The sequence below is a fragment of the Schistocerca serialis genome, chromosome 3 (genome assembly GCF_023864345.2).
Source record: "Schistocerca serialis cubense isolate TAMUIC-IGC-003099 chromosome 3, iqSchSeri2.2, whole genome shotgun sequence".
Classification (NCBI taxonomy): domain Eukaryota; kingdom Metazoa; phylum Arthropoda; class Insecta; order Orthoptera; family Acrididae; genus Schistocerca; species Schistocerca serialis.
Window position 1 is genome coordinate 213,270,336 of NC_064640.1, and position 9,143 is coordinate 213,279,478.

Here is a 9,143-nt window from a genome sequence, read left to right on the forward strand (position 1 = left end):
CTTGTCCACCCAAAATATCTCTGGAACAATAACAGCTATTGGAAAACGACTTTCACCGGTATCAATGTAGGGCTGGGGCCCATGAATGTACATATTTGGAAACATTCTAAAACGAAAGCATATGTGTTTTTTAACACAAACTTAGGTTTTTCTAAATGGACCTCCTATATTTTTTCTTCAGCAATCCATAGCATGACAAAGCACATACACAATGGCGTTGATTGCATTGCAATATTCCCATTACATCCCGAGATATTGAGAAGCGAAGTAGACGCTTGAAACACCCGACATGCGCTGCTAGCGTACGTCCTGAGGCTCAGGCGTGAACCCCATGCTGCCCGTAATCGCGATGTGATTGACATGTGTAATCACACCTCCATAGTTATGAAGAGGTCCGAAACAACGGTAAAACTTTTAGTCCACTTGCTCGTTTCACTAAAACCATCAACATGATTTTACTATTACGAGTGAATGATTAACTGTCACTTGCGCTAGATCTACAGTAAAGTTTTAACGTTGAACGGCATTACCTTTTTAGTAACGGATTAACGGTAAGCGAAGTTAACTTTGTGACTAACGTTGCGGTACACAGATATGTTACAGAACCGCAACACCCCTAGCCTATGGGATAAATACCTGCTGGAATGTACGACGTTAATGCAGGATGGCAGCAGACCGTATTATTCGTTTCGGACCTCTTGATAAGTATGGAAGTGTGATTACGCAAGTCAATCACATCGCGATTACGGGCAGCATGGGGTTCACGCCTGATCCCTCAGGACGTGGGCAAGCAGCGCATGTCGGGTGTTTCAAGCGTCAACTTTGCGTCTTAATATCTCGGGATGTAATGGGAATATTGCGATGCCAATCAACGCCATTGTGTATATGCTTTGTAATGCAATGGATTGCTGAAGAAAAAATATAGAAGGTCCATTTAAAAAAACATAAATTTGTGTTAAAAAACACATATGCTTTCGTTTTAGAATGTTTCCAAATATGTACATTCATGGGCCCCAGCCCTACATTGATACCGGTGAAAGTCGTTTTCCAATAGCTATTATTGTTCCAGAGATATTTTGGGTGGACAAGATAGCTGGGACACCCTGTGTATTGGCGGAAACTGTAATTTTTGGACGTTATGTTACGTATATTATAAATACTTTTAGTCGAAACCTAATCTAAAACTAGCGATAAATATTCCACAATGTATCAGTGGGGCAAGACGGTATTTTTTCTATGATGGGGAACTACCCACAGATTTTACAATTTCGTCTTTTGTTTGTACAGGGTTTCTAAGATGGTAAGGACATACAAGAGGAAGACTGATCGAGGTGGGTGGTCTCCAGAAGCAATGAAAACAGCTATTGAAGTCGTTATCACAGGTGAAATGGGATGTAAAAGAGCAGCTGACACTTTTTGTGTTCCGCAAACAACTCTGGAAAGAAGAGTACATCAGACAGAAAAATAGGAAAATATGTTTACTGCATCATCGAGTGGACGTGTGTATTAAAAAAAAAAAAAACAACTCTAATTTTGGTCAAGAGTCTAGGGCCAATTAAAACCGTTTTTACTCCAGAGGAAGAGAATATGTTGGTGTAATATGCACCAAAAATGGAGGAAAGGTTATTTGGTCTGACAACATATGACCTCAGAAAGCTTGCCTTTCAATGGGCAGAGAAGTTGCATAAAAATCACACATTTTCGCAAGAAAAACAAGTAGCTGGCAAAGATTGGTTCATTGGTTTCATCCTCAGATAACCCTCAGAAAACCAGAGCACACAAGTGCAGCACGAGCTGCAGCATTCAACAAACCGAACGTAACTAAATTTTTTGGTTTGTTATCTCGACTTATTGATATGCATCAATTTACCCCTGACAGAATCTATAATCGTGATGAGACTGGAGTAACTGTAGCACCAAAGCATAGGTCAAAAATTGTCTCTAAAAGGTAGAAAACATGTTGGTGTGTTATCTTCTTTTGAAAGAGGCAACACTGTAACAATAGAAGTATATTGCAATGCAGCTGGTTCATATATGCCTCTTCTTTTTATTTTTCCGAGGGCTCGAACTAACGATCAGTTAATGAATGACTGCCCTACTGGAGCCTGGGCAGCATATCACCCAAGTGGTTGGAAGCAATCCGCAATTTTTTTCTATGGTTTAAGAAAATTGTAGACTGGAGCCGAGCTACTAAGGAGAGACCAGTTCTCCTGATTCTCGATGGACATTTTACCCACACCAAAAACATGGATGTTATTGACTTTGCAAGGGAAAATGGCGTAGTGTTGTTGTGGTTCCCACCACATTGCACTCATCACTTACAGCCGCTCGATGTAAGCTTCGTGAAGCTTTTAAGTGTTTTTTTATGACCAGGAAGTTTTATGCTGGCTCAGGTCGAATCCAGGACATGTTGTCTCTTTGTTCCAAATATCTAAGCTATATGGAAGGGCTTTTGTAAAGGCAGCAACTATGTCCACAGCAATTAATGAATTTCACAAAACTGGAATTTCACCTACCAACCAAGGCGTTTTCAGTGACCATGATTATGCTCCATCTGAGGCTACAGATAGGCCTAGGCCAAATGTCACAGATAATGAACCCTCAACCCATGGGGCTGCAAACACCAACCATCTTTCTGCTGCTTTCAACTAACCTCAGCCTACTGCTTCCATCTATTTAGGCCTACCCCAACCTTCTGGTGTCTCCAGCCAACATCAGCCTGCTCCTAAATCGGATATGTCAACTACAGCTGTTCCCTCTGACATTCTCCAGGCTGATGCTGCATATGAAATACTTGAAGTTTCTGCTCCAATTGAAAATATTCAGCCTGTTTCAAGTCAAATTAACTTTACTACAACTGCTGGAAAGGCTGTAACCATTCCAAAATGTCCAACACCAGAAGACATTGTACAGGTTCCCTCTTGCAGTGGCCTCCATTCAAAAAAGAAGAGCCGAAAGCATGGTAAGCCAGCAGTTTTGACTGAATCACCCTAAAAGAATGATTTACAAGCAGAAATAAATTTAAGAAGAGAAAAAGAAATGAAGCAAATGGGACAGGCTAGGAAAAACTTAACAAAGAGATTTGCTCAAACTAAGAAAAATACAATCATCACTAACCAAGTATTGTTAAAGAAGTCGAGTAGTAAGAAGAAAATACAAAAGCAAGGCAAAGAAATTGACAAAACCAACTTAAAACGTAAGCAGATAAGTTCCTCTTCATCAGAATCTTCTGACGCTGAGCGCCTTTACTGTGGATACTTGCACTCACAGTCTACTGAAGAGTGGATTCAGTGTTTTATATGCAAAAGATGGGCTCATTGTTCCTGTGCAGGAGAAGAAGATGAAGACGATGAAGCAGTTCGTGTTTGTGCACTGTGCAAAGACTGACCCCATCTTGCCCCACTAGATGGGGCAAGGTGGAAACTTGTCATTGTGTTACAAAGACAGTTTTACATTGTAATTGAAAAGCCAAAACAAATTTGTTTATACTTCATTCTCAGCTATAATAATGTAGAATTACACCATAATTTTTTCAAAATCTCCTGACTATGATTGTTGATTTTATGGCCCCAAATATATTAACTATCCTGCCTTACCCCACTCTCCCCTACACTTTTAACTAGCTGTTCGTACCACGTATAATGCGAGCTCCGCAATTTTTAGGTGTGTTTCAAACTGTGGTAGGTACTTTTTTGTGAATAGTTAGGCAGTTAAACACTAGGATTTTAGCACTCTCACCTTTAGGTTCCATTTCTTGGTATCTTATACCCACACTACCCGATCCTCTATAGTTCTTGTTATGTGGACTGAATGGACAGTCAAAGTCGCCTAATATATATAAAAAAACACTTGTGTGCATCTCACATAGTAAGTACTGGGTAGCAGCTTCTGATGTGTAGTACACAGCTGCCTACGTAGTGAGGACCATACAGTGCTGAACCCTATGGCACAAGTTCGACGTTTGAGCAAAACTGCTCAAATTTGTGGGAGCAAAATACATCTGAACCGTCAAGTATTAGGATTTGCATAGAAGTTCACTGCACATCTGGCTTGTGAAAAGTGTTTGCTTGAGCCATTTCTTCAGTCTACTGTTTCTCGTCTTTGGATACGCTATGACTTCTAAAAATGGTTGGCACACTTCCTGTTTTAGGGAATTCATTACTGAATTTATTGACATGTAACATAGTGATAACACATGTTTATGGGGAAGTTAAGACCAAGGATTATAACGATTGAGATACGAAGGCAGCTACTTTTAATTGATTCTTTAATAGAGGGAACAAGAGCAGTTGACCATATGGGAAACAGAGAAGCTGTAAATGAAAAGGAAACATGGTTGAGGACTTAACAACTATTACTAATCGTGCCTGCTTTGGGCTTAAAATATTTGTCATTACATTTAGCTGCATAAGGGATTGCTAGCATACTTTCTCAGTCCTTTGCAATGCATTAGTTAGTTACTTCTGTGTTCCATGGACCATTTATACAATTCGTCATATTGATGAGAAATGAGTCATTTTATATTCACATTACACATTCATATCTAAACATGGATACATTCTTAACATTTACAATTTTTTTCAAATGCAGATGTGTGTTAGCCATTCTTATGCACACGCTTCTACACATTACATAAACACAAGATCTTCTACGAAATAAAGGGGACTGTTAAGGGGAACCCCTTTCAGTTTGTTACCAAATTTGACTCTGCTTTCTGTCAGACATTTTATGTCATTGTGTAGGTGATAAAAATTTTTGATGGCACCATCTTGCATCCTTTTCTCTGAGAAAGCATTTGAATAGATTAGAGTAGATATTTATTCACCTTTAAACATGTTTGCATGCAGTCGGTGTCATCATATAAACTTTACACTATGTGATCAAAAGTATCTGGCCACCAGCTGAATATGACTTACAAGTTCGTGGTGCCCTCTACCGGTAATTCTGGAATTCTATATGGTGTTGGCGCACCCTTAACAACTTCCACTCTCGCAGGCATACGTTCAAGCAGGTCCTGGAAGGTTTCTTGATAATGGCAGCCCATTCTTCACAGGGTGCTGCACTGAGGAGAGGTATCGATGTCGGTCTGTAAGGCCTGGCATGAAGTCGGCGTTCCAAAACATCCCAAAGGTGTTCTATAGGATTCAGGTCAGGACTGTGCTCAGGCCAGTCCATCACAGCGATGTTATTCTCGTGTAACCACTACGCCCCAGGCAATGCAATATGAACAGTTGCACGATCGTGTTGAAAGGTGCAATCGCCATACCCGAATTGCTCTTCGACAGTGGGAGGCAAGAAGGTGCCTACAAAATCAATGTAGGCCTGTGCTGTGATAGTGTCATGCAAAACAACAAGGGGTCCATGAAAAACACGACCACACCATAACAACACCACCTCCGAATTTTACTGTTGGCACTCCACACGCTGGCAGATGACGTCCACCGGGCATTCGCCATACCCACACCCTCCCAGCGGTTCGCCATATTGTGTACCATGATTCGTCGCTCCACACAACGTCTGTCCACTGTTCAATCGTCCAATGTTAACGCTCCTTACACCAAGAGAGGCATCGTTTGGCCTCTACTGGCGTGATGTGTGGATTATGAGCAGCTGCTCGACCATGAAATCCAAGTTTTCTCAATTCCCACCTAACTGTCATAGTACATGCAGCGGATTCTGATGCAGTTTGGAATTCCTGTGTGATAGTCTGGATACATGTCTGCCTATTACGCACTATGACCCTCTTCAACTGTAGGCAGTCTTTGTCAGTCAGCAGACGAGATTGCCCTTTACTCTTTTGTGCTGTATGTGTCCCTTCTTGTTTCCACTTCACTATCACATCGGAAACAGTGGATCTAGGGATTTTTGGGAGTGTGGAAATCTCGTGTACAGACGTATGAAACAAGTGACACCCAATCACATGACCACGTTTGAAGACTGTGAGTTCTGGAGAGCGCCCCATTCTGCTCTCTCACTATGTCTAATGACTACTGAGGTCGCTGATATGGAGTACCTGGCAGTAGGTGGCAGCACAGTGCACCTAATATGATAAACGTATGTTTCTGGAGGTGTCCAGATACTTTAGAAAACGTAGTGTATACAGGGTGGTCCATTGATCGTGACCAGGCCAAATATCTCACGAAATAAGCGTCAAACCAAAAAAATACAGAGAACGAAACTTGTCTAGCTTGAAGGGGGAAACTAGATGGCACTATGGTTGGCCAGCTAGATGGCGCTGCCATAGGTCAAACGGATATCAACTGCGTTTTTTTAAATAGGAACCCCCATTTTATTACATATTCGTGTAGTACTAAAAGAAATATGAATGTTTTAGTTGGGCCACTTTTTTTGCTTTGTGATAAATGGCGCTGTAATTGTCACAAACATATAGCTCACAATTTTAGACGAACAGTTGGTAACAGGTAGGCTTTTTAAATTAAAATACAGAATGTAGGTACGTTTGAACATTTTATTTCGGTTGTTCCAATGTGATACATGTACCATTGTGAACTTATCATTAATGAGAACGCATGCGGTTACAGCGTGATTACCTGTAAATACCACATTAATGCAATAAATGCTCAAAATGATGTCCGTCAACCTCAATGCATTTGGCAATACGTGTAACAACATTCCTCTCAACAGTCAGCAGTTCGCCTTCCGTAATATTTGCACATGCATTGACAATTCGCTGACGAATATTGTCATGCGTTGTCGGTGGATCACGATAGCAAATATCATTCAACTTTCCACAAAGAAAGAAATCCGGGGCGTCAGATCCGGTGAACATGCGAGGCATGGTATGGTGATTCGACGACCAATTCACCTGTCATGAAATATGCTATTCCATACCGCTTCAACCGCACGCGAAGTATGTGCCGGACATCCATTATGTCGAAAGTACATCGCCATTCTGTCATGCAGTGAAACATCTTGTAGTAGCATCGGTAGAACTTTACGTAGGAAATCAGCATACATTGCACCATTTAGATTGCCATCGATAAAATGGGGGCCAATTATCCCTCCTCCCATAATGCCGCACCATACATTAATCCGCCAAGGTCGCTGATGTTCCAGTTGTCGCAGCCATCGTGGATTATCAGTTGCCCAATAGTGTATATTACGCCAGTTAACGTTACCGCTGTTGGTGAATGACGCTTCGTCGTTAAATAGAATGCGTGCAAAAAATCTATCATCATCCCGTAATTTCTCTGCCCAGTGGCAGAACTGTATACGACGTTCAAAGTCGTCGCCATGCAATTCTTGGTGCATTGAAATATGGTACGGGTGCAATCGATGTTGATGTAGCATTCTCAACACCGACGTTTTTGAGATTCCCGATTCTCGCGCAATTTGTCTGGTACTGATGTGCGGATTAGCAGCGACTGCAGCTAAAACACCTACTTGGGCATCATAATTTGTTGCAGGTTGTGGTTGACGTTTCACATGTGACTGAACACTTCCTGTTTCCTTAAATAATGTAACTATCCAGCGAATGGATGATGTCGTCCAGGATACCGAGCAGCATACATAGCACACGCCCGTTCGGCATTTTGATCACAATAGCCATACATCAACACGACATCGACCTTTTCCGCAATTGGTAAACGGTCCATTTTAACACGGGTAATGTATCACGAAGCAAATACCATCCGCACTGAGTGTTAGTGATGCCACATACTTATTTTTTTGTGACTATTATAGCGCCATCTATCACGAAGCGAAAAAAGTGGTCCAACTAAAACATTCATATATCTTTACGTACTACAAGAATATGTAATAAAAAATTGAGGTTCCTATTTAAAAATAACGTAGTTGATATCCGTTCGACCTATGGCAGCGCCATCTAGCGGGCCAACCATAGCGCCATCTGGTTTCCCCCTTCAAGCTAGACACATTTCGTTCTTTGTAGTTTTCTCGTTTGATGCTTATTTCGTGAGATATTTGGCCCGGTCACAATCAATGGACCATACTGTATAGTAGGTATTACAGTGATTTTACAGTTTTCCAATGATCCTTACCTAATTATGTTACAATGAGGCTTTATTGTAAGTTTAGGAAAATGAATTGTTATAGAAACTGACCACTATTTGAAATTTAATACAGTATTCCACAATGAATAAGAATATCATATCCCCTCTGTTAATATTTAGTTTATTATTTTTGTTATGGTCACTATTTTGTCTTTTATTATGTGTTGAGTAAGAAAATTAGAAAAGCTATTGCGATCGTATGTTTGGAAATTACAGAGTTTAGCTATTGCTTCCTTGCATTGTTGGTAAGGTACATTACTCCACTCAAACCATTTAGTTGCTTAATTTGGTAATGGTGGTAGTAGTGCTTGTGCCTTCCTCACATCATCCTCGATGTTGGTTTCTGATATAGGTTTGGCAAAGTATAATGTATCAAGAGGAAATTGAGTACTTTAATCTTTCTTTTGACGATTTATTTTAATTCCCATGATTTCCCATGCTGCTTCACATTTATTTAAATAGTTAAAAATGTATCAGTTATTGGCCTTGTAATTTTCTGCCTTGATTACATATCTGTAGTCCTTTTTATGATCTTGTATTTATCCGTATCTGCTTTACTGTGTCGTGACCTATCATGATAAATAAGCATCAAGATTCTTAACGTATTTATTTGTGTTGTGTACCAGTATTTTGAACCTTCTGGTTTAGAATGGGGATTTGAGATGTTTCTTATAATATCTAGGACATATTCCTTCAAAGATTTGAGTTAATACTTCTAAAAATCTTTTGATCGACTCATTAGCAACCATATCACGTATTTATTAAAGTCTATTAATGTTACTCTAGATTTTTAGTTTACTGAGCTTCTGTCAATTTATGACCCTAATTATCCTTTCCTGAAAAGTACCTGTTGTATGTTCTAGAGGAATTCTAAACCACAGCCCTTCATGCTCAGAAATATCTAGTTTGATTGTATTGAACTGCCCTCTGCTCATATGAAAATTACAGATACCATTATCCAAACATGCTCTGAGCCTGGTGAGGTTGTCATTTATACACTAAAATTTAGTGATCTTAATGCGTTAAGAAAAATTGCTTATGGTTCTATTTATGAACCTAATGAAACTCTTAATGTTACCAAATACACTCCTGGAAATTGAAATAAGAACA